We start from the raw sequence: 27,041 nt of genomic DNA, 5'->3' as shown, positions 1-27,041 counted from the left end.
TGCCGTCCCTCCCCAATGCCCCCACTCCCTCTTATCCCTCCCCTAGCCTCCCCACCTCCCAGTAGGCCCCAGTGTGTGATGTTCCCCTCCCTGTGTCCCTGTGTTCTCATTGTTCAACACCAACTTCTGAGTGAGAACTTGAGATGTTTGGTTTTCTGTTTTTGTGTCAGTTTGCTGAGAATGATGGTTTCCAACTTCATCCATGTCCCTGCAAGGGACATGAACTCATCCTTTTTTATGGCTGCATAGTATTCCACGTTGTATATATGCCACATTTTCTTTATCTAGTCTATTCTTGTTGGACATTTGGGTTGGTTCCAAGTCTTTGCTATTGTAAACAGTGTTGCAATAACCATGTGTGTGCATGTGTCTTTATAATAGAATGTTTTGTAATCTTTTGGGTATATACCCAGTAATATTATTGCTGAGTCATATGGTATTTCTATGTCTAGATCCTTGCGGAATCTCCACACTGTCTTCCACAGTGATTGAACTAATTTACACTCCCACCAACAGTGTAAAAGCATTCCTATTTCTCCACATCCTCTCCAGCTTCTGTTGTCTCCAGACTTTTATTCAATGAGACCCTTTTCTTCCTTTCTAAATGACCTTTTGTGAATACTATACTGTCTATATATACAGTATAGTACATTACAGTTACAGTACAGTATAATACATTATATATATATAATGGTAATCTGACCTTCAGATACCTTCCCACACAGATATTCTTATCATTATATAACACTGGACCATTAATAAAATTTTTCCTCTCTTATTAAACTCATGGGCAAAAATATTATAATTTCAAAAATGTGTTATTATAATTCAGTATAATAACTTAGGTCATCAAAATAACTTCTTAGTTATTCTCATTTTTTTTTTTTTTTTTTTTTTTTTGCCATATCTCTTTCTTATTTCTTTCATCAAATCTAGCAAAGCTTCACAATTCTCAACTTTTATTTTCTGTGGTCCACGTTGATGGCTACTCTCCCTCTGAGCTTCCTGCCTTGCTTTCTACAAAGCTATCCCTACCATCCCCTCATTTTTATAATTTGTTCTAGGTGAATTCATTCTCTTTTAGAGACTTTGTCAGCCATTCCTTCTTCAACTTAACTCCTCTTTTCTTACTTCTCAGCCTGTGAAAATGATCAAGTTTCTCTCATAGGGTAAGAAAAAATTTTCTGTTAATCCCCATGGCTCTTCTAGCTGCCGTCCAATCACTCTTCTGACCTAAGTTTTCAGTCTTTCACACAATTTAACTTACTGACATTTCAAAATATATTTTTTGAATGTTTTAAGATGTGGTTGAAAACAGTCTAAATAGAGCTATAGAATATGTGATTTAAGCATATTTCCCAAAATAAATAGCCCAACTTGAGGTTGTATATATAGATATATATTCAGATAGAAAAAATTGATCTGGGAAGAAGAATTTTGCTTATTATTTTTTAAAATGAGTATTGGTGTGATACTAAAAATATTTTTAATATATGGATTGTATGAAAAATTATGATAGAGTGACCACCATTACCCACATTAATAAAGAGATCATTGCCACGAAATTAAAACTTACTGTGTTTCCTTCTTTTATTTTTTGTTTCTGTCTGTTTTTTATTGTACTTTTAAGTTCTGGGGTACATGTGCACATCCTGCAGGATTGTTGCATAGGTACACACATGCCATGGTGCTTTGCTGTCTCCATTCCCCCACCACCTACATCAGGCATTTCTCCCAGTATTCCCTCCACAACCTCCACACCCCCTGCTGTCCCTCCCCTCCCCTGCTCCCTGCCTCACCCCCTCCTAGCCCAGTGTGTGATGTTCCCCTCCCTGCACCCATGTACTCTCATTGTTCACCACATGCCTATGTGGAAAAACATGTGTTGTTTGGTTTTCTGTTCTTGCATCAGTTTGCTGAAGAACAATGGTTTCCAGATTCATCCATGTCCCTACAAAGGACACAAACTTGTCATTTTTATGGCTGCATAGTATTCCATGTTGTATATGTGCCACATTTTCTTTATCTAGTCTATCCTTGATGGGCACTTGAGTTGCTTCCAAGTCTTTGCTATTGTACACAGTGCCACAATGAACATGGCTGTGCATATGTCTTTATAAGAGAATGATTTATAATCCTTTGGGTTTATACCCAGTAATGGGATTGCTGAGTCAAATGGTATTTCTATTTCTAGATTCTTGAGGAAATGCCACACTGTCTTCCAAAATGGTTGAATTAATTTGCACTCCTACTAACACTGTAAAAGTGTTCCTATTTATCCACATCGTCTCCAGCATCTGTTGTCTCCAGATTTTTTAATTATTGCCATTCTAACTGGCATGAGATGGTATCTCAATGTGGTTTTGATTTGCATTTCTCTAATGACTAGTGATGATGAGCATTTTTTCATATGTTTATTGGCCTCATAAATGTTTCTTTTGAAAAATGTCTGTTGATATCCTTCATTCACTTTTGAATGGGTTTGTTAGTTTTTTTCTTGTAAAGCTGCTTTAGTTCTTTGTAGATTCTGGATATTAGCCCTTTATTAGATGGGTAGATTGCAAAAAATTTTTCCCATTCTGTTGGTTACCAGTTCACTCTAGTGATTGTTTCTTTTGCCATGCAGAAACTCTTGAGTTTGATTAGGTCCCATTTGTCTACTTTGGCTTTTGTTGCCATTGCTTTTGGTGTTTTAGTCATGAAGTCCTTGCCTATGCCTATGTCTTGAATGGTATTGCCTAGGTTTTCTTCTAGGATTTTTATGGTGTTAGGTCTTATGTTTAAATATTGGATCCATCTGGAGTTAATTTTAGTGTAAAGTGTCAGGAAGGGGTTCAGTTTCAGCTTTCTGCTCATGCCTACCCATTTTTACCAACACCATTTATTAAACAGGGAATCCTTTCCCTATTGCTTGTTTTTCCCAGGTTTGTCAAAGATAAGATTGCTATAGATGTGTGGTGTTACTTTCAAGGTCTCTGTGCTGTTCCCTTGGTCTATATCTTTGTTTTGGTACCAATACTATGCTGTTTTGATTACTGTAGCCTTGTAGTATAGTTTGAAGTCTGGTAGTGTGATGCCTCCAGCTTTGTTCTTTTTGCTTTGGATTGTCTTGGCTCTGTGGTTTCATTTGTGGTTCCATATGAAGTTTAAGGTGCTTTTTTCCAGTTCTGTGAAGAAGGTCAATGTTAGCTTGATGGGGATAGCATTGAATCTATAAATTACTTTGGGTAGTATGGCCATTTTCATAATATTGATTTTTCCTAACTATGAGCATGGAATGTTTTCCATGTCTGTGTTCTCTCTTATTTCCTTGAGCAGTGGTTTGTAGTTCTCCTTGAAGAGGTCCTTCACATCCTTTGTTAGTTTTATTCCTAGGTATTTTATTCTCTTTGTAGCTATTGTGAATGGGAGTTCGCTCATGATTTGGTTCTCTGTTGGTCTGTTATTGGTGTATAGGAATGCTTGTGATTGTTGCACATTGATTTTATATCCTGAGACTTTGCTGAAGTTACTTATCATCTTAAGGAGACTTTGGGCTAAGATGATGGGGTCTTCTAAATATATCATGTCATCTGCAAATAGAGGTCATTTGACTTCCTCTTTTCCTAATTGAATACCCTTTATTTCTTTTTCTTGCCTGATTGCTCTGGCTAGAACTTCCAATACTATATTGAATAGGAGTGGTGAGAGAGGGCATCCTTGTCTAGTGCCAGTTTTCAGAAGGAATGCTTCCAGTTTTTGCCTGTTCAGTATGATATTGGCTTGGGCTTGTGATAAATAACTTTTATTATTTTAAGATATATTCCATAAATACCTAGTTTACTGAGAGCTTTTAGCATTGTTCCAGATCTGCATTCAAGTCCTGGATATCCTTGTTGATTTTCTGTCTCATTGATCTGTCTAATATTAACCATGGAATGTTAAATTCTCCCACTGTTATTGTGTGGGAGTCTAAGTCTCTTTATTGGTCATTAAGAACTTGCTTTATGTATCTGGGTGCTCCTGTATTTGTTGCATATATATTTAGGATGATTAGGTCTTCTTGTTGCATTGTTAGGTCTCCTTTTACCATTATGTAATGTCCTTCTTTGTCTCTTGATCTTCCTTCATTTAAAATCTGTTTTATCAGAGATTGGGATTGCAACCCCTGCTTTTTTCTCTCTCTCTCTCCATTTGCTTGGTAAATCTTCTTTCAACCCTTTACTTATTATTCCATCATAAGCAGAGTCTGTGTGAGTCTCTGCTCATGAGGTGGGTCTCCTGAATACAGCACACCAATGGGTCTTGACTTTTTATCTGGTTTGCCAGTCTGTGTCTTTTAATTGGGGTGTTCAGGTCATTTATATTTAAGGTTAATATTGTTATTTGTGAATTTGATCCTGACATGTTGATACTAGCTGGTAGTTTTCCCCATTAGTTGACACAGATTCTTCATTGTGTCAATGCTCTTTACCATTTGGTACATTTTTGCAGTGGCTGATGCTAGTTGATCCTTTCCATGTTTAGTGCTTTCTTTGGGAGCTCTTGTAAGGCAGGCCTGGAGGTGACAAAATCTCTCAGCAATTGCTTGTCCATAAAGGATTTTATTTCTCCTTCACTTATGAAGCTTAGTTTGTCTGGATATGAAATTCTGGGTTGAAAGTTCTTTTATTTAATGATGTTGAATATTGGCCCCCAGTCTCTTCTGGCTTGTAGGGTTTCTGCTGAGAGATCTGCTGTGAGTCTGATGAGCTTCCCTTTGTGAGTAATCTGACCTTTCTCTCTGGCTGCCCTTAGTATTTTTTCCGTCATTTCAACCCTGGTGAGTCTGACGATTACGTGCCTTGGGGTTGCTCTTCTTGAGGAATGTCTTTGTGGTGTTCTCTGTATTTCCTGGATTTGAATGTTGGCCTGTCTTGCTAGGTTGGGGAAGTTCTCCTGGGTAACATCCTGAAGAGTATTTGCCAGCCTGGATTCATTCTCTCCATCACATTCAAGTACACTGATCAAACATAGATTAGGCCTTTTTACATCATCCCATATTTCCTGGAGGCTTTGTTTATTTTTTTTCACTCTTTTTTCTCCATTCTTGCATTCTTGTTTTATTTCATTGAGTTGGTCTTTAATCTCTGATATCTTTTCTTCTGTCTGATCAATTTGGCTGTTGAAACTTGTGCATACTTCACTAAGTTCTCGTGCTGTGTTTTTCAGCTCCATCAAGTTGTTTATGTTCTTCTCTAAGCTGGTTATTCTAGTTAACATTTTGTCTAACCTTTTTTTCAAGGTTCTTAGTTTCTTTGCATTGGGTTAGAACTTGTTTCTTTAGCTCAGAGAAGTTTGTTATTACCCACCTTCTGAAGCCTGCTTCTGTCAATTAGTCAAACCCATTCTCCCTCCAGTTGTGTTTCCTTGCTGGTGAAGAGTTGTGATCCCTTGGAGGAGGAGAGGGTTTCTGGTTTTTGGTGATTTCATCCTTTTTGCACTGGTTTCTTCCCATCTTGTGGATTTATCTACCTTTGGTTTTTGAAGTTGGTGACTTTTGGAAGGAGTCTCTGAGTGGGTGTTCTTTGTGTTGATCATGAAACTCTTTCTTTCTGTTTTTTAGTTTTCCTTCTAATAGTTAGTCTTATCTGCTGCAGGACTGCTGGAGGTTCACTCTGGACCCTGCTTGCCTAGGAATCACCCACAAGGGCTGCAAAACAGTATAGGTTGCTCTCTGTTCCTTCTTCTCGTATCTTCATTCCAGACGGGTACCTGCCAGATGTCAGCCAGAGCTCTCCTTTATGAGGTGACTCTTTGGATTTGGGGAGGGTCAGAGAGTTGCTTGAGGAGCCAGTGTGTCCTTTATCAGAGCTCAAGTGCTGTGCTGGGAGCTCCGTTGTTTCAATCATAGATGCAGGCCAGCAACTTTTAGGTCTTCTGCAGTGGAACTCACAACCCCCCTTTATCCCAGGTGCTTTGTCCTAGGAAGGTTTGTAAGTCCCTGATGTATTGTTGCTTTTTTTCAGAGATGCTCTGAAAAAAGGATGGAGTCTAGTTACAGTCTGCCTGTAGAGGCAATGCTGAGTTGCCATAGGCTCTGCTCAGCTGCTGTGTAAACTTCTTTGCGGTTTTGTTTACAAGGGTAAGATTTGGACTGCCTCTGTAATGGTGGACTACCTCTGTAGTAGCGTACTGCCTCAGTAATGGCAGACTGCCTTGTTAATGATGGGTGTTCTTCACCCGATGGGGCTCAACTGTCCCAGGAGAAGCACAAACTGCTGCACTGGCTGTAAACCTCTCAAGCTAGTGTGTTTCAGATTGCTGGTCTTTGTGGGGTTGGACCCGTTGAACCAGTTCACCTGGCTCCCTGCCTTCAGCCCCTTCTCTCTCAGGGGATTGGGTGTCTCTGTCTCGCAGGCATTTCGAGTGCCAGTTAAAACTGCTACCCAGATTTGTGCCGGTTTTTGTGCTGGAAACCTGGCGCTGGCTGAAACAGCTTTGCTGGAAACTCACGGCGCTTGTAAACTGGTAGGAATCTCCTGGTCTGTGGGTTGCAAAAACTACAGGAAAAGGGAGAAGCACGGTATCTGAGTGCCAAAGTGGTTGGAAATGCCCCTTATGGTCTCCCTTGGGTAGTGGGGAGGGGTACTTTGGTCCACTGCACTTTCTTGGTGAAGCAGTGCCCCACCCTGCCTCTGCTCACTCTCTTTGGGCTACACCCACTGTTCAACCAGTCTCCTTAAGATGTCAGATACTTCTGTTGCAAATGCAGAGATCGCTTGCCCTCCACGTTGCTTTCCCTGTGAACGGTGCTCTGGAGCTGCTCCTATTTGGCCATCTTGGTGGCTCCCTCGGTGTGTTTCCTTTTACATTTCATCCTGTTTTTTTCTCTCCTAAGACGTAGTTGCTATCTGGATTTTGTATTTTCATTACTTGTCTCCATGTAGTTTTAGTAACTTATTTGTATAGTTAAAGAATATGTTACTTGATTTTTGCATACTTTTGAGATTTAGGTAAGTGGAATTATGCTATGTGTCTTGCTTATCTTTAGTCAACATTATGCCCATGTTATAATGTATATAAAATTTAATTATTACTATATTTTATTTTAATATTCTTTATGTTTTAGAGCAGTTTTAGACTTATGGCAAAATTGAGGAAGGTAAAGATATTTTTCGTATACTCCTTTCCACCACACATGCATAGCTTCCTCCCTTATCACTATTCACCACAGTAGTACATTTCAATTATTTATAGTATTTTAGTATGACTATATGACAATTATTTAAATTTTCTACTGATAATGACTATTATCTTGTTTTGTCTGTTTATTCTCCAATTATAACATTACTATAAATATTTTTGTACAAATGTCTTGTTATACATGCTTGTCTTCTGGGGATTTTGTTTTTGATGACAAGGGTGTCTTTGCATAGCTGACTGTGTGCCCAAGGCTGACGAATCTTAGCATGATGTCTCTTCCTTGTTATCTAATTATAAAGAAATGTTGAAATTTCTCTTTACCATTTGTAGAAGTACCACACCTTCTATGTAACCCACTATAGTACTTCCTGAGTGGGCAGGAAGTTTGCAATACTATGGAGGCTGGAGATGGAGGAAGTGAATGACAACTTCACACCATCATGTAACTTAACCATCTTATTGGGAATTCCTGTCTCTCACCAAAGGACAGACCTGAAGTTATAGAAAAAAAAGAGTAAAACTAAAAAACGCTAAATGCCTAAAATACTATTAGGTAAGTTATTTAATAAAATAATTAAAACCTGTGGGCACAAAATTATTACAGATAAAACTTTTAGTTCTGTGTCCATGTAGACAAAAAGCTGATGTAAAATAAAATGTTATTTTTATAGTCTTATTTTCCCTCTAGTTTAACTTTAAAAGTAAATTTCATTGATTAACCTGTAGCTTTTGCATTTAATCCACAAAATTTTTACTGAATGAAAAAGTAATTTACAAGAACATTTAATTAAAAAGTCATATTGATAACGTTTGCAAAATCAATTTTTTCTTTAATTGATCTTCAAATGCTAAGACAGATCTTCATTAAGATTTCTTGATTATCCATTTTCCCCTCAAGTCTTTAATTGAAAGTTTAAAAATTGGAAGTCTTCTTTTCTTGGATTGTTTGTAAATTTAATTTGAGATCTGATACTATTGCCATAGTTCCAATGCCAAACAATTTTTTCAAATGTTTTGCTTCATTTCAGAATATGTTTGGTATATGATTACCACATTCAGCAGGACAACACAAAACAAAAACAAAACAAGATGCCTATGTTAAATGTGAATATCAGATAAACAATAAATGTTTAAATGAAAGTGTGTCCCAAATTATTTGTTCTTTATCTGAAAATAAAATATAAGTGGGAATCTTTTTTTTAATGTATTTTAGGTTCTGGAGTACATGTGTAGATCATGCAGGATTGTTGCATAGGTACACACATGGCAATGTGGTTTGCTGCCTCCATCCCCCAGTCACCTACTTCTGGCATTTCTCCCCATGTTGTCCCTCTCCAACCTCCTCACACACCCTGCTGTCCCTCCCTTGGCCACCCCCACAACAGACCCCAGTGTGGGATGCTCCCCTCTCTGTGTCCTTGTGTGAATTTTGAATTTTATTGATAAATTCTTATCTAGCAAAATGAAGTTGAATAAAGGAAAAAAAATGTATAGCTTTGGGAAAGAAATAGTGTCCACTGGAGGGCAAGCTAAAAAGATGGTTGCTTGTGCGTGGAAAGTTAAAGGTTGCAGAACTTCTGGGTTAGATTTGACGGAGAGAACAGGGGAAAATATATGACAGGATTAAAATGCTTATGCTGGCAACCTGATACTTTTTATTGAAAATTTGGGACTATGTATGTTATAAATATATACCCCTCTATGTCTAGTCTTAGACTTTCTGGTCAGCATAGCATAGTTCCAGTCTATCTGAAAATTTTAGATCATATAAAAAGTCATATACTTATTGAGGTTGGATCAAATGGATTTTACAATTCCAGAACTCTAAAATAAGAGAGAATTACCATTTTAAATACATAAGAAGAGGACCATGTATTTTGCCTATGTTTGGAGGCTGGATTTGCTACTTTTTTAAAACTTATGTTTTTCCCTTCCTTCTATTCACCTTGCTTCTCTTTGGGCCTTAACTGGTACCCCAAATCCCATTAACTTGGCTTAAATTTTTGCTGATTATTAAAATGTCAGTACCTTAAGGTGCTGTAATTTATTCAAGGCAATGGTGAACGAAATTGGTGGTTTATTACAGTGAAATTCAATGCCTGCTACACATTTGAATTCTCTGGAGAGATTTTATAAACCATGACAATATCCTTACTGCATGTTCAGAGACTGATTCAGTTTTTGTAAATAGGGCTGGACATCAAATATTTTTTAAAAGTTCAGCAGGTAAGTTTTATATGAAGTCAGGATTGAGTGTTAGTTTGTCACAGCATTGGTTGGGGTACTTGTAGGCATCAGAGTGAAAGCATCAGACTAAAATTATTTGGTGATGTCAAAGGGTTGAGTATGATTGAGCTAAGGAGTTCTCCAGGCAAATACATGCAAAAAACAAGTTTGGTTGAAGTTTTAAGTATCCCAACAGGGAGATCCCTGAGTGTTTTCTGCTCAAGAAAGTTTTATCTTAAAGTTGTCCTTTGCCTCGGATAAATTTTGATCACATCTGGTAGACCCCTCTTGAGAGGATAAATTCTTTATCCCACTCCAAATGTCTTTAGAAAGGTCCATTTCTAATGAGTAGCTGACTCTTCATTCTTTCACATATTTTTGTGTACAACATTCACATAGATTTAAGACTCAAAGTGGATGTTGTCAGTTTATTCTCTATAAATTTAGTTTCTTAGAGAACATGTGCTCTATTTCATTTAATAAATCTTTAGTGGATAAGGACAAGGATTTTAAGGAGATTTTGACACATATTAATGGAGGGGTGGAATGAAGACTTTTACTTAAAAATTACAAATAACTTGTCATGGTATTAGGGAACTCACCTTGTCAAATCCTGTCTCATGGAGAATCACATCATTTTATTATGTTTTTAAAAATACTAAATCAATCTGCATCTTTAGGATAAAATAAATACAGCTTTATCATCATTATGCATGATTTTATATATATGTGTGTGATATGTTATATATATATATATATATATATATATACATACAGCTATGTTGCTTATATATATACAGCTATGTTGCTTTTTGGACAATAATGAAGGTACCACTCGGCATATGCACAAGAAGAAATGAGGACATGAAAGTAATTATAAGATGTTGTGGGAAATACACATATAAATCTTTTTTTTTTTAAATTTTTTATTGGATTTTAGGTTTTGGGGTACATGAGCAGAGCATGCAAGACAGTTGTGTAGGAACACACATGGCAGTGTGCTTTTCTTTCCTTCTCCCCTTCACCCACATTTGGCATTTCTCCCCAGGCTATCCCTCCCCACCTCCCCCTCCCACTGGCCCTCCCCTTTTCCCCCCAATAGACCCCAGTGTTTAGTACTCCCCTTTCTGTGTCCATGTGTTCTCATTTTTCATCACCCGCCTATGAGTGAGAATATGCGATGTTTCATTTTCTGTTCTTGTGTCAGTTTGCTGAGGATGACGTTCTCCAGATTCATCCATGTCCCTACAAACGACAGGAACTCATCATTTCTGATTGCTGCATAATATTCCATGGTGTATATGTGCCACATTTTTCCAATCCAGTCTATTATCAATGGGCATTTTGGTTGATTCCAGGTCTTTGCTATTGTAAACAGTGCTGCAATGAACATTCGTGTACATGTGTCCTTATAGTAGAACGATTTATAGTCTTTTGGATATATACCCAGTAATGGGATTGCTGGGTCAAATGGAATTTCTATTTCTAAGGCCTTGAGGAATCGCCACACTGTCTTCCACAATGGTTGAACTAATTTACACTCCCACCAACAGTGTAAAAATGTTCCTTTTTCTCCACATCCTCTCCAGCATCTGTTGTCTCCAGATTTTTTAATGATCGCCATTCTAACTGGCGTGAGATGGTATCTCAATGTGGTTTTGATTTGCATCTCTCTGATGACCAGTGACGATGAGCATTTTTTCATATGATTGTTGACCTCATATATGTCTTCTTTCATAAAGTGTCTGTTCATATCCTTTGCCCACTTTTGAATGGGCTTGTTTGTTTTTTTCCTGTAAATCTGCTTGAGTTCTTTGTAAATTCTGGATATCAGCCCTTTGTCAGATGGGTAAACTGCAAAAATTTTTTCCCATTCTGTTGGTTGCCGATCCACTCTAGTGACTGTTTCTTTTGCTGTGCAGAAGCTGAGGAGTTTCATTAGGTCCCATTTGTCTATTTTGGCTTTTGTTGCCAATGCTTTTGGTGTTTTGTTCATGAAGTCCTTGCCTACTCCTATGTCCTGGATTGTTTTGCCTAGATTTCCTTCTAGGGTTTTTATGGTGCCAGGTCTTATGTTTAAGTCTTTAATCCATCTGGAGTTAATTTTAGTGTAAGGTGTCAGGAAGGGGTCCAGTTTCTGCTTTCTGCACATGGCTAGCCAGTTTTCCCAACACCATTTGTTAAACAGGGAATCCTTTCCCCCTTGCTTGTTTTTGTCAGGTTTATCAAAGATTGTATAGTTGTAGATATGTTGTGTTGCCTCCGGTGCCTCTGTTTTGTTCCATTGGTCTATATCTCTGTTTTGGTACCAGTACCATGCTGTTTTGATTACTGTAGCCTTGTAGTATAGTTTGAAATCCGGTAGTGTGATGCCCCCCGCTGTGTTCTTTTTGCTTAGAATTGACTTGGCTATGCGGGCTCTCTTTTGGTTCCATAGAAGTTCATGGTGGTTTTTTCCAGTTCTGTGAAGAAAGTCAATGGTAGCTTGATGGGGATAGCATTGATTCTGTAAATTACTTTGGGCAGTATAGCCATTTTCACGATATTAATTCTTCCTAACCATGAACATGGAATGTTTCTCCAAGCACAAAGAGGAGCTGGTACCATTCCTTCTGAAACTATTTCAAACAATCCAAAAGGAGGGAATACTTCCCAAATCATTTTACGAGACCAACATCATTCTGATACCAAAATCCGGCAGAGATCCAACAAGAAAAGAAAACTTCAGGCCAATATCCATGATGAACATAGATGCAAAAATCTTCAATAAAATATTGGCAAGCCGAATGCAACAGCAAATCAAAAAACTTATTCACCATGACATATATAAATCTTTATTAAATTTTTTTTAGATAAACTAAGGGATGTCAAGGTTAAACTAACGGGGATTAAATCTTGTAGATGTTCCCTGACACAAATATTAGAACGGCATACATGATCAGATACGACACATTATTTTGCTTAATAAATTTTATCTTATTATAAAGGTAAAATATTAGTTATATAAAATAGAAGTGTAAAAAAACTATAAAATTAAATTTCCTTAAAATCGCAAAATTTGTCTTAATCACAGTAAACATACTGCATTGCATTTAGTCTGTTTTTATCCATCTTCATGTAATTGGGATATTCCTGTATAGTTTGTATATAATTTCATAACTTACTTTTTTATTGTATATTTTAGTTACTTTACATGAAATGAAAAACTGAAAATATAATTAGATTGAATATTATCCCTTTAAATTAGCTCTGTTGTTAGGCATTTAGAATGTTTCCAAGTTTTCACTATTATAAATGACTGTGTGTTGAATGGCTCTGTATCAGTGTTGCCCTTTAAATAACCTTTGAAAGAAACGTGATCACATTTTCATCATGAGGCCATATTTATATACTTGCTACTGAAAGTATGGTCAGTTGAAAATAGCTACAGCATTCCTTGGAAGCCGGTAAGAAATGTGGACTCTATGTTTCTTTCACTAGTGTTTTGTTATTTTACTTGTAGAGATCGTTTACCTCCTTGGTTAAGTATATTCCTAAGTATTATATTTTATTTTATTTGTAGCATTGTAAAAGGGATTGAATTCTTAATTTAATTCTCAGCTTGGTCATTGTTGGTGTATAACAGTGCTAGTAATTTATATATACTGATTTTGTATGCTGAAACTTTTCTGAATTAATTTATCCGATCTAGAAGCTTTTTGGATGAGTCTTTAGTGTTTTCTAGGTATATGATCATATTGGCTAGCAGCAGTAGTTTGACTTTATCCTTTTTGATTTGGATGCCCTGTATTTTTTCCCCTCGTCTGATTGCTCTAGCTAGGACTTCCAGTACTGTGTTGAATAGAAGTGGTGAAAGTGGGCATCCTTGTCTTGTTCCAGTTATCAGGGGAATGCTTTCATCTTTTCCCCTTTCAGTATGATGTTGGCTGTGGGTTTGCCTTAGATGGCTTTTATTACTTTGAGATATGTCCCTTCTATGCCAATTTTTCTGAGGGTTATCATAAATGAGTGCTGAATTTTGTCAAATGCTTTTTCTGTATCTATTGAGATGATCATGTAATTTTGTTTTTTAATTCTGTTTATGTGACATATCACATTTATAAATTTGTGAATATTCAACCACCCCTATATTTTTAGTATGAAACCCACTTGATCATGATGTATTGTCTTTTTGATATACTGTTGGATTTGGTTAGTATTTTGTTGAGCATTTTTTGTATCTGCAGTCATCAGGAATTTTGGTCTGTAGTTTTCTTTTTTTGTTATGTCCTTTCCTGGTTTTGGTATCAGAGTGATATTGGCTTCACAAGATGATTAAGGGAGGATTTCCTCTTTCTCTATCTTTTGGAATAGTTTCAGTAGGAAATGTACCAATTCTTCTTTAAATGTCTGATAGAATTCAGCTGTGACTCCATCTGGTCCTGGACTTTTTTCTGTTGGCAATTTTTAAAATATTGTTTCAATCTCACTACTTGTTACTAGCCTGTAAAGAGCTTCTAATTTTTTTCTGATTTAATCTACTAATGTTGTATATTTCCAGAAATTTATCTGTCTTCTCTAGATTTTCTAGTTTGCGTGTATAAAGATGTTCATAGTAGCCTTGAATAGTCTTTTGTATTTCTGTGGTATTGGTTGTAATATCTCTTGTTTCAGTTCTAATTCAGTTTATATGGATCTTCTGTCTTCTTTTCTTGGTTAATCTAGCTAATGGCCTATCAATTTTTTAATCTTTTTAAACAACACACATTTTGTTTTATGCATCTTATTATTTTTTGTTTGTTTGTTTGAGTTTCATTTAGTTCCACTCTGATCTTTGTTATTTCTTCTCTTCTGCTGAGTTTGGGTTTAGTTTGTTCTTGTTTCTCTGGTTCCTTGAGGTGTGACCTAAGATTGTCTATTTGTGCTCATTCAGACTTTTTGATGTAGGCATTTAAAGCTATGAACTTTCCTCTTACTACTTTGTATGTATCTCATCCTATGTTCATGAATGGTAGAATCAATATTGTGAAAATGACCATACTGAAAAAATCAATCTAAGATTCAATGCAGTCTCCATCAACATATCATCATTTTTCACAGAAACAGAAAAAAAATCCAATAATTCACATACAACCAAAAAGAGCCTGAATAGCCAAAGCAATACTAAATAAAGGAACAAATAGGGAGACATCACATTACATGACTTAAAACTATACAAAGCCTACAGTTACCAAAGCAGCATAGTATTGATATAAAAATAAGCATGTAATCCAATGGAACAGAATAGAGAACCCAGATATAAAGTCAAATACTTACAGCCAACTGATCTTTTACAAAACATACAAAACCATAAAATGGGGAAAGGACACCCTATTCAACAAATGATGTTGGGATACCTGGCAAACTACATATAGAAGAATGAAACTAGATTCTCATCTCTCACCTTGCACAAATATCAACTCATGATGGATCAAAGACTTAAATCTAAGACCTGAAACCATATAAAGTATAGAAGATAACATTGAGAAAACTCTTGTAATCATTGTCTTAGGCAAATAAGTAATAATCAAGAACCCAAAAACAAATGCAACAAAACAACGATGGAGAGATGACCTAATGAAACTAAAACGCTTAAGCACAGCAAAAGAATTAATCAGCAGAGTAAACAGAAAACCCACAGATTGGGAGTAAATATTCACAAACTGCATCTGATAAAAGACTAATATCCAGAATCTACAAGGAACTCAAACAAATCAGCAAGAAAAAAATAATCCCATCAAAGAGAGAGCAAAGGACATGAATAGGCAGTTCTTAAAAGATTTACAAATAACCAACAAACATATGAAAAAAAAATGCTTAACATCAGTAATTGTCAGGGAAAAGCCAATTAAAGCCACAATATGATACCAGCTTATTTCTGCAAGAATGAACAATGAAAGCACATGGACACAGGGAAGGGGACATCATACACAAGGGCCTGGGGGATGGGGGCTAGGAGAGGAATAGCAGAGGGTGGGGGGATTGGGGAGGGATGGCATCAGAAGAATTACCTAATGTAGTTGACAGGGTGATGGATGCAGCAAACCACCACGGCACGTGTATACCTATGTAACAAACCTGCACGATCTGCACATGTACCTCAGAACTTAAAGTATAATAAATTTTAAAGAATGGCTGTAATTTAAAAAAAAAGATATTCACATGGATGTGGTGAAAGGGAACACTTTTTCACAGCTGGTGGGAATGTAAACTAGTACAACCACTGTGGAAAACAGTGTGGAGATTCCTTAAAGAACTAAAAGAACTACCATTTGATCCAGCAGTCCCACTACTGGGTAACTACCTAGAGGAAAAGAATTTATTATATGAAAAGGACACTTGCACACACATGTTTATAGCAGCACAATTCACAACTGAAAAATTATAGAATCAACCTAAATACTCACCAACCAATATGCGAATAAAGTAAATGTGATATATATCTTGTCTATGTATACCATGGAATACTACTCAGCCATTAAAAGGAATGAAATCATGGCATTTGCAGCACCCTGCATGGAGTTGAAGACTATGCTTCTTAGTGAGGTAACTTAGGAATGGAAAACCAAATACTGTATATTGTTACTTATAAATGGGTCTTAAGTTATGAGCATGCAAGTCATAAGAATGATACAATGGATTTTGGGGACTTTCAGGGCAGGGTGAGGGATAAAAGGCTACACATTGGGTACGGTGCACACTGCTCAGGTGACACGTGCACCAAAATCTCAGGTATCACCACTAATGAACTTACCTATGTAACCAAAAACCACCTGTTCCCCCAAAAGTTTTGAAATAAAATTTTAGAAATAGTTTGTGATAAAGTATCTCAGGCCCAGTGCAGACCCACTGAATCAGAATCTATAGTAAGATGGCCTGGTGATTTCTGTGCACATTCAAGTTGGAGATCTATTGTAGAATATATTACGTGCAGACAAGCATGACTGGCTTGGGTTAACCAAGGGAACTCTGAGTTCCTGGTTAGTTGTCAGGAGGCCACTCCTGGCCTCACTTCCAGCCCTACTTCAGCTCTGCATTCTAGCTGTTTGTAAACAAGTACTTCTCAATTTTGTTTATACACCAGTTACCTAGAAAGTTTTTTTAAAAAAATACTGAGATTTGGGTTCAAATTCAGACCTATTAAATCAAAATCTTTTGAGGGAGGGAAGTTTTTTAAAAAGCTCTCCAGTTGATTCTAATGATCAGCCAACCTTGATAGTCATTGCTGTAAATGAACAAAGTGAAGACAATAGATGAAAAACTATTGTTTCTCATCCAGCTGCTAAAATCTGTAATATTCATGCCATCAGAACCAAATTTGTGGAGCTGCACAGAAAGGAAGTGAGGGGAGGGAATGTGGTTTATCTGGTGAGTGTTTGGAGATTGAAGGAATGATTTAACTGAATTTCTGGTAAAGCTATCATATTCCAAAGGACTCAAGGCCTAGTTTAAAAGGCCAGACAATCAAATGATTGCATATGTACTTTGTTTTATAAGTGAAAGGCAGGCAGTTTGAAGGACTGTTGCCATTTAAGGCAGATTTTCCAAAGTGGGTTGAGTATAAGAAAAATAATCGAATGAATTCTTTTAATGGAAATAAACTCTACATAACTAATTTTACTTGAAATGATTGATATTTCAAGGTCTTTGGTATTTATCAGATTATTTAGAAGCCAAAATATATCTTGGTAATTCCAATTTAATTACACGTTATGAAATAAAGCAATTGGATGCATCATTGTGTCTCAAGCCATAAAATTTTCAACACCATTGTTTTCTTTTTAATAGGATTTGAAACTTCAGTATTGGCTATTCGCTCAGTTTATGTTTTGTTTGGCCTCCACTCACACTAACGTTGTGTGAAATACTTAAAGTATTGTGTTCTTTTTAATAGAAAAATATGTTTGTTTTTAGCAATAGCAAGATTAAGAAGATTTTAATGTGTTAATCTAGATACTATTATCAATATTAGATTCTTTAATTTTATTCACAATTATAAATACCTTATTTTATTTACTTAATTATTTAACTGCATTCTGCATTTCGCAAACTTAGCTCATCTTTGAATATCTTTTGTTGGCTTTTTTCTCAAAGAACAAAATATATATTCAACCTGTGACCTTCCTCTTTTCCATACTTTCATAAGTTTAGGATATCTTTATTAACAAACTACATTGATAATATGCATTTTTTTCTCGGATTATCATAAAAATGAGTTTCTTACCTTCCACCTTCCCTTACTTTAGTCTTTTTTCAAGTAACTAATTGAAACTTTTAAAAACTTGCAAGGATATTAAACAATAATTACTGATTAAAACACCCCTACTGTAGATTGGATCCATTCACTCTCTTCACAAGGGTGAGCCGTGTAAATCACTAATAAGATTTCTATATAGCATATGCTTCTGTTCAAACACCCAGAAGTCTGTGGTCCATAATAAAAACGACAATAATATTTTCCCTTTTTTTAAAGTCTTTGTGTTCAAATAACTTACTGATTTGTGCTGATCTTTGCACAGTTTTTTTTAATTAACCAGGGTTAAATCAAATGAGTTTTACTTTCACTTTCTGAAGGATCTTCATAAACCCCTTGGATTCTGTTTAAAATCAGCAAGGAATGTAATTAACACCTTTAACTCTGTTTTTTCTTTTTTTTTTTTTTTGCATTGGTCTGAGACTTTGTCAACCTGGCCTCACAGGTGCTTTATTTTGTTCTCTAAAACTGTTGAGAAGAAGGTGTTATCTTTCTTCTTCATTATAAATAAATAATAGATAAGCAAATAATTCTTTAGAAATGTGCAGAGAAATGTTATTTGTAGCTTCTCTCAGAAGCCCTCTCTTCAAAATTCTATCAGATTCTGCAAAAAACCATGATTCTGCAAAAAACCATGGAACTTAATTGAGTATTGTGTTGTTCAGGTTTTATTTTTTTTAATTTGTTATTTGTTCTTCCATAGGCTTTCATCCATTAGAGCTGTTTTAATAAAATACCATAAACTGGGTGGCTTGTAAACAACAGGCATTTATTTTTTACTGTTCTGGAGCCTGGGAAGTCTAAGATCAAGGCATAGGCAAATGTGATGTTTGGTGAGACTTCACTTTCTGGTTCAAACAAGGCTTTTTTTTTTCATTGTATCCTCACATGATTGAAGAGGGGAACAAGCTCCTTTGAGTCTCTTTTATAAGGGCAGTAATCCCACTCTTGAGGGCTCTGCCCTCACGATTTAATCATTCCCCAAAGGCCCCAACTCCTAAATTCCATCACCTTGGGAATTAGGATTTCAACATACGAATTTTGAAGGTGCACATACATTCGGACCATAGCAAGATCAAAATAAGTGCTGTCTTCTTTGTTTATTACAACGTTTTAGGAAGATAGGGAAAAGCCATAGGATCCTCTAAGTTTACCAGACCTTTTACCAATTATGTAGACTTGCCAGGATTAGAACCCATAGCTCTTTCCATGACAAGATAATCATTGTTTTGAGCAATTGTAAAAATGTTCTTGACCTTTATCTTTATAAACAATACTATGGGCATTAAAAATTCTTCTAAATTGAGAAAATGACAAAATGAATTCTGTGAGTGAAATGGCAAAAATAATTAGGTAATCCAAATGAACCGATATTATCTAAGACAAACAATTGTGATCAGAATAATTTTAACCTGGACAAAGAAAATGGAGCCATTTTAAAAGAAGAATTTAATGAGTTTCTAAGGCAATTTTGGTTTATAATTTTATTTTAGTGAACAGTTCTATGCTTTAAAAGCAAACAGCTGTGCAAACTAAAGTTGAAGATCTGTATATTTCCATGTCTAAATACTTGATTCCTTTCTCTATTTCTTTATTTTAGTGCTAGTTTTTAATCCACTGCATCCCTTTGTTTGTTACAAAGTTAGCCTCGTGAGACCAGTGGAATAAACATCAAAATGTGTTTTTCATTTTCCCCCAACTACAATTTTCATTGTTTTCCTCCCTACATTTTAATTTTATTCCCAGTCTTCAAAATAAAGGAACAATAATACCAGATGGCACAAGTCTGATGCCATTCTCTGCTTTTTTATGTAAAGTCAGGTGGTTGGTAATGTAAGTCATTCATGCTGGAGATGACATAGATCTCCACAGATAGGGAGGCCTTGGCAAGTTTATAAAGTAGGAGAGTTAGTCTTTGATTTTCTTCTACTTTTGATAATGGTAGCTCCTTCTTTTAGAAGTTTAGGAGTTGTAACAAGTTTTACAGGAGTTCTCCTACAGTATTCTTTCAAGGTGTTAACTGATAATTAAGATGCTAGGTACTCCTAAGGGTTGGTTATTATGGAGTTCATTTGGAATCCATTGTCTATAGACTGCTGGATGGGAGACTAAATCACTGGGAGTGGACAAGACCACACCCATACAGTGAATCCTTAGAGAGGATGCAATCAACTTGCATTCCCAATTATGAAATATAGTATAAATTCCTTCATGGAGCCCTTGTCACAGTAAAGCAATGTATGAATGAAAACTTCCTTCAATAAATGAAACATGTTAGGAATTTTGAGTTTTCTAAGGTTTACAGGATTTTTCATAGTGATAGAATAACTATTCAACCCTGTTATTCATTGCCTAGAGAGTAGAATGCAGAAGTTTTGGTGATAAAAACTAGATGAATTTACAGATCAGAAAAACTAATAGTTCTAATGTGGGTTATTAATATTATATATACATAAAAATTATCTTTTTGCTTTTTGTACCAATAGTAGCCAATTTTACCCTAATTACAATTTGTATTACTGCAATCTAAACCATTTCTTACTACCATCTAATATTTATAATCCTATTTTCATCTTCGTTTGAAGCTTAGGTGTTAAAATTTCACTTTTAACATTGAAAAATTATTAAGGATAAAATAGCGTTAGTGTCAGATAATAAAAATTCTTGGTCAATTCCACTATGATATCAAAATATAATTATATCGGCTTAGATTATTGTCTATTTTGCTCTTACAGATATTTAGAAATGGAACCAAACTTACAGATAAATGAGGTACAGACCTGATTTGGAAGTGTTATTCAGAACAATCCCTGCTGCAATCACTGCTATGAGAAAAGCTACAGATCTAAAGTAAAAAGCGAGGGCCAAGCAGAATTCCAGAATGCAGTCCTGGAATTAAGCCAGAAACAGGCTTTAATCAAGCCAGGAAAAAGCACCTAAAAACCCAGTCATGGACAGGGATAGTCCAGAGTGTGCAATGAACTAAATCTATAAGAGAGGATCAGATCTAAGAAGGAAAGAGATACGTGTACATCCTGCCTTTCTTGGATCTGGAAGTGGATTTGATTGCCGAAGAACCAAAAGGACCACATGAGGCAGATTTACTTATGCTTTGGCTGCAGAGGATGATCTCTACACAGTGGGTAATAGGGAGGCTTTATAGCTGGGCTGGGCTTCAAATGACTCTCAATGACTTAATAATTCAAGTCTTTCTGTCCTAATAGCAGTCTCCTTTGCTGTTTGTGGCCACACTGTGTGCTGGGCAGTAAGTGTCTTAGTGAGAAACAGAATGGAAAGTATGTGGTAACCAGAGGAAGATAATACAATGAGCTACTTACAAAGATTGGAAAGAGGCTTTCCAAGTGCAAATCCTGACACCATTCCTTGGTTAATTTTGTGATCTGGGGACAGATCACTCTGTCTATATAAAGCTTGGATTTTCTCATCTGTATTATAAAGCTATTAACAGCACCAACCTTACAAGATTCTTTTGAGAATGAAATAAGCATGTCCATGTGTGACCATTTAACTTGCAGCTCCATGTGTGTTAAATGCTCATTGTTATTAAAGAAAGGCTTCTGGAATTCTCAGATGAAAAGAATCAGTCTAGTAAATAGAAATGTTCTAGTGTACCACTTCTTTTTTTCCTCATACACATCTTCCATAATAAAAGGAAAGGGCAAAGAAGTAAACAGGAGTAGTTATATTGCTAAAGCAATCATTCTCAAGCACAGAGTTAGTATGTCTGAATAAATGCCTTCTGAAAAGAAGAGATGAAAACGCTACCTTAAGGTAGGAGTAACAATTGGCAATTTTGTGTTGACACATAAGCAGCTCATAATTATATGACTAATTTGAGAGAGACAAGATGAAAAATTTGAGCAGTATAAGAATATGTGATTAGTAGGAGGGCCACCATTCTAAAGGGATGAAACCATTTATATTTGCTTCACTTTAGGCTGAGAAGTCCCTAAAGCAGAAGCAGATACATCGACTTTCTTAGTCACTTGACCTTCTTATTTCTATATTACAGATGAGTTGGTTAGGCCAAAGCAATGACTAAGGAAGCAATCATATCAAGCTTGGATGACTCCTATCAGTTGGTGGAGGAACCTAGAGCACTGTTCTTATAATGTGTCTGCCTCTGCCTCCAATCATGGAAACACTGCCATGATTTATTAGTCATGTTTGCTGGGCAGAAAAGCAAAAATACCTACAAACTTACCAGCAAAATAGCAAAATGCATATATGCAAATATTAGCTAATTGAGTTATTTATGAAGAGCTGGTTACTTCAGGTGAAAAATTAAGATATATTCCCTATGATAGCTCATATGAAAAAACAGGAATGATAACCGTGCATTCTTCTTTGACTGTGGGAATAAGTATAATAATAAGGATATTGGGTACAGAGCTTTGTGCCTATTAGTTGCTCAGCCAATGTTAGGTCCATGCAATTCCCCCCCAAAAGGATCTCCAGGGTCACAGAGAGCCTTTCAACATGAGCAGCCGGAGGCTGTTTCTGACCAGTGATCTGCCCAAGACTCAGTGTGCCCAGGAGAGGCTCAGGGTCATAAGAGGTAACATTTCTAGGGATGTGCCACAGCGTATTTTCTCCTTTTCCAAACATCCCATTTAGATGGGAAAAAGTAGAAAAGCATTAATAGCATCTGGCCAGGATGTGGCAGCAGTTAAATTGGTATGCATTTTTCTTTTTAGAATGACCAGAATAGCTCTTTAGTACCAATGAGAAATTTTGATGAATCATGTAACAACATAATAGGAAAACTTGTTTATCAGCATGCTTTTCAGGGTGAGTGTGCAAGAAGGGTTTAAAGCAAGGGTGTCCAGTCTTTTGTCTTCCCTAAGCCACATTGGAAGAATAATTATCTTGGACCACATATAAAATACACTAACACTAATGGTAGCTGATGAGCCAAAAAAAAAAAGAAGAAGGAAAAGGAAAAAAATGCCAAAAAATTTGTGGGACTTAAATGAAGAATGTTTACAAATTGGTGTTGGGTCACATTCAAAAACATCCTGGGCCACATGCAGCCCATGGGTCGTGTGTTGGACAAGCTTGATTTAAAGAATAGTGAGACTACTGCCACACTTCTCAGACATGTTCCAGTAGGAGTAGATGGCTATGAACTGTCTTCTAGAGTTGAGAATGTATCTCCTGAACTTCTCTTCTTCATCTCTCTCCAAGGGCAGATTTGTACTTTTCACTCTAGTCACCCAGTAATGTTTTTATTTCCCTGAATGAGACATGTTCTTTCATGCCCCCTACCATTGAAAGTGATGTTCTAGAGGTAGAAGAGTAATTAAGTGGAAGGCCTTTACTGCAGTGAGGAGAATCAGGAATAATTAAGAGGCAGAATTGCTCAGCCCAATGGATGAACACAATGTGAGGGAAACAGAGTAAGGCAGCAGATGTCACTGCAAAAGGTGAGAAGGTGGCAGAACTGACATGTCTGTGGATATTTGAGGAAGGAGATAAAATTAATCTCTTCTACTCCCAAACTATGAAAAGTAACAATAAAAAGTTTTGGTCAAGCTTAGTCATTCAAAGCTCTCTACTGTTTCCCAAAGAGACTTGTTCCTTTCTCTGGAATGTTCATTCCTTCTTTTCATCTCTAACAATTCCTACTAATCATTTTTGAGTCTCATCCTTTATGAAACCTCCATAAACTGTACTCCTAAAGTATGTTTGGCTGCTCCCTCCTCTCTTATTCATAGTATCTTGGTCAGGCATCGATGCAATGTTTGTATGAATGTGTCCTCAAAAGAACTCTGAGGGCCTTGGGGCAGAAACTAAGCCTTATCCGTTTTTGTACCACCTCCTTTTATCAGCACAATACCTGGCATCAATTCAGGGCTCCTCATGTAATGTTTGAAATGGTGAAAAATTATAATATATTTTATGCCATTTGTGAGATGCCAAAATCTTCTTCAATTTAGGTTATACCAGTTGGCTTGGGTTTTGCTATCCCTCCTTCTTTTTTCCCAGTCTTATGGAAGAACTATTTTTTGGAAGGAGAGGAAGCTATCCCTTCCATTCTCTCTACCTTGTTTCATTCCTTCATCTCTTGCTCCCTTCCTTTCAACTTCTTTCCCTTCCATCTTTCATCTTTCCCTTTCTTCTTTTTTTTCTTCAAAGAGTATATCAGTTTCCATAATGCGTCAGGCATTGTACTAAGCATAGAAAAGAGAAGCGTGCAAGATACCACCCTTGCCTTCAAGAAGATAATATTTTAGTTAGAATGAAGTAAGCATGCAAATTTGGGCTCTCTGCTGGGGACAAGACAAAGTAAGCTGTTGGATCATATAAGACAGATGCAGAAGGATTCTAGGGAAGAATTCTTAAAGGGGATGGTGATTGAAGTTTTGAAGACAGAATAAAAGTCACCAGGCAACAAAAGCTGACAAAGATAACATAGCTAGAGGGAACACCACTTTCAATGGTAGGGGGCATGAAAGAACATGTCTCATTCAGGGAAATAAAAACATTACTGGTGTGACCAGAGTGAAAAGTACAAGTTTGCCCTTAGAGAGAGAGATGAAGAGAAGTTCAGGAGATACATTCTCAAGGACCTTTTGTACTGGTGACTCTATCTTCCCTTCATCTAGAATGCTGTAAGGAATTGCTTAAAGATTTTAGGCTTGAGACAGACATAGTTAATATCTGAATGACTGAAGAGCACTTTGGCTGCTAGATGAATATGAAATGGAAAAGCAGGACATTCAGAGCAGACAGATCAGTTAGGAGATTCCCTCCTATCCCCTCTGGCACCCCGTAGCTGTGGGTGTCTCTTCATGTTTCAGAGATTGGATTGTAGTCATCGGGTAACTGAAGTTTTCTTATTCTCAGCCCCCTTTCATGTCCTGTAATTCTCTTGGAACAGAGGACAAGTTTCCTTAAATGTCCCACTATGACTTCATGCTAAGGACAAAATTCATTATTTTCTCCCACTCTCAGACTTTCCTGACTTTGTAAGTCTTCATCTCCTTTTGCAGCATGCAGGATTTGGGGTACTAATTAATATCTTCATTGATTCACTTCCCTCTTTGTTTATGAAAGTCACTCCAGATCTTGCTGATTCTTTCATTAGACCCCTGCTCTTCCTCTAGTTTACAACTATTATCATGTTTCTACCCAGGTGCATCAGACTTGTGGCACTAGGCAGGATGTTTCCAAATAAAACAGAGCACACATTTTGATTCCCAATTGCATTGCAATTTGATGGCCGTAGCCACTTAGCTGGTTTCATGTGTCTTAGTCCCGTCCTTTCATTCAGTTCTACACAAAGGGTATGAGTCATCCTCTACACAAAGGGTATGTTTTGAGCATCTCTCTCCTTCTCTGAACCCTGCAGGATCTCTGAGTTTCTGCTTACGTCAAATCAAAACTTATATGAGTCACTCTTTATCTAAGTGTCCTCCACTTTTATCATAGCCTGATTGTTCTCTCTGCTTAATTCAAGCTGGCTGGCTCCTTGTTCAGGCACACATGTGCGGTCTCACTTCCCCAGGGTATCTGCAGAGCCTGCTGCCCACCTGGCATGTTTCAGCTCCTCTCTGCAGTGCCAGTCTCCTTGCTGTTTTCTTTGGGGCCCAGCACAATCTTTGCAACTCCATGAGTGACTTTCCACCTCTGCACTTGTTCATCTCCATGATTTCAGTAAATCTCTCCCTCCTACCTTACTCTATCTTTACATGCTTCCACTGAGCACTTTTATTCACTCATGTTTTTATTTGTTGATGTATACACTTGTTTATTCACATACTCAACAAATGCTTATAAGGTTTTTAATGAGACTGGCTGTGGCAACAAAATGGGGATACAGTTGTGACCATCTGAGTAACACCCTACCTGGAAGGAACTTACTATTTAGTGTAGGAGACAGATACTAAAACATGATCACAAGATTGTGATAACCACAAAAGCAATGATTACAAGAAAAGTAAAAAGTGCAAAGAGACTTTAACAGGGAATCTGTTTTAACTGAGCAGAGCCTGGAAGACTATTTCGAGAATGTAGCAAAGGACAAATATATTTTAATCACTTGAAGAGTTAGGAAAAGAGTTTTGCTGACTGGGAAAGAACAAGTACAAAGTCCCTGAAGTAGGAATGGGAATAGTCAAAGGACTGTGAGGGATCTGGGTTATTTCACGCTCAGGTATGCCACTCATGATTATATGGGTCATGATGTGCTTATCATCTGCATACCAGCCCCATATCACAGACCATTCGAAGTCCAACATCCTCAGTATCTGGATCAGTGTTTTCCAGTTTTCCCTGATGATAAGAATCACTTGGGACACTTGTTAAAATTCAGCTTCCCAGTGTCTTTTCTTGAAAATTCTGGTGCAGTGGGACCATGGTAGGGCCCTGAAATTTGTAATGTTAAAAATGGATGTTTTTAAAATTTTATTTATTTTTTGGGGATTTATTAAGTTACATAATATTTGGATAATTCTTATCTGATATAAATACCAACAAATGGCAATCTGTACAATAGAATTCCCTAAATTCCCACATTTTGTATTTGTTAAAACCAATAATTATAGGCTGGTGTGCATATTAACCTGTCTTTGAATGTTGATTACATAAATCTTTGCTTATGCCCCAATTTGGCCATAGAGCAATGAATCTCAACCCTGACTTATGGTCACAATTTCTCCCTCTACCCCAAGACTCTGGGATTATAGCCTGGGCATCTGTTGCTTTTAAGAACTTCCAAGCTAACCTTGATCCTCAGCCAGGATTGCCAATCACAGCTCTTGAATGTTTGTGAAATGTTTTCCTTTGCTGCTGTCTTAGGGCTTACTCTCAATCCTTCAGATAGAGTCAGTTTAGGAATTTGGTTGAGCAACTGACTCACCCTCACTCCCTGCAGAATGATCATGTACTTGTAAAGCACATGCAATCAATTATGTCCACCTCTGCACTCTTAGTAAGGACTGTCCCTGGAAACACAAGTGCAGGAATTGTCCTGTCACTGACAGAGCGAGGTGCCATCCAGTGGCAGTGATCTGAAAACCCAAACTTCTGATTCTTTTACTGAAGAAATATATGTTTGTTCCTTTCTCAACAACTTTTTTTTTTTAAAAAAAGAGTACCGCAATTTTAGTGCCTTTCCTATAAATAGCAAGAGTTTAGTAGTTTGTCAAGAAACCTTGACAAAAGACACAATGTGTACACTATATTTTATGAAATATAAAAAGTTAGAAAAAGGGAGGGAGACATGTATCATCTGTTAGTTCATGGCTGAAAATGACCCTATTAATTGTAGCAGTTTAGGGCAGTAAGACCTAGTACTGGACTGAATTAACTGTCATCACCGACAGGAAAAAGGTCAGAACGGGAAAGAACATGG

General features: G+C 36.8%; 1 long non-coding RNA gene across 2 annotated transcripts; it reads left to right on the top strand.

The window, feature by feature from the left end:
* The first annotated feature begins 5,583 nt into the window (after positions 1 to 5,583).
* Positions 5,584 to 8,304, top strand: LOC108591234 (uncharacterized). Of its 2 annotated transcripts, none has more exons than XR_001911091.4 (3): positions 5,584 to 6,489; positions 7,495 to 7,717; positions 8,193 to 8,304. It is a non-coding gene; the product is annotated as an uncharacterized LOC108591234 (long non-coding RNA). The 2 variants fall into 2 exon arrangements; XR_008480402.2 differs by lacking the exon at positions 5,584 to 6,489 and adding an exon at positions 6,509 to 6,815.
* The last annotated feature ends 18,737 nt before the right edge of the window (positions 8,305 to 27,041 follow it).

This window comes from Callithrix jacchus, chromosome 4, assembly GCF_049354715.1.
Source record: "Callithrix jacchus isolate 240 chromosome 4, calJac240_pri, whole genome shotgun sequence".
NCBI classification, from domain to species: domain Eukaryota; kingdom Metazoa; phylum Chordata; class Mammalia; order Primates; family Cebidae; genus Callithrix; species Callithrix jacchus.
This window is presented reverse-complemented; position numbering and strand designations above follow the sequence as displayed.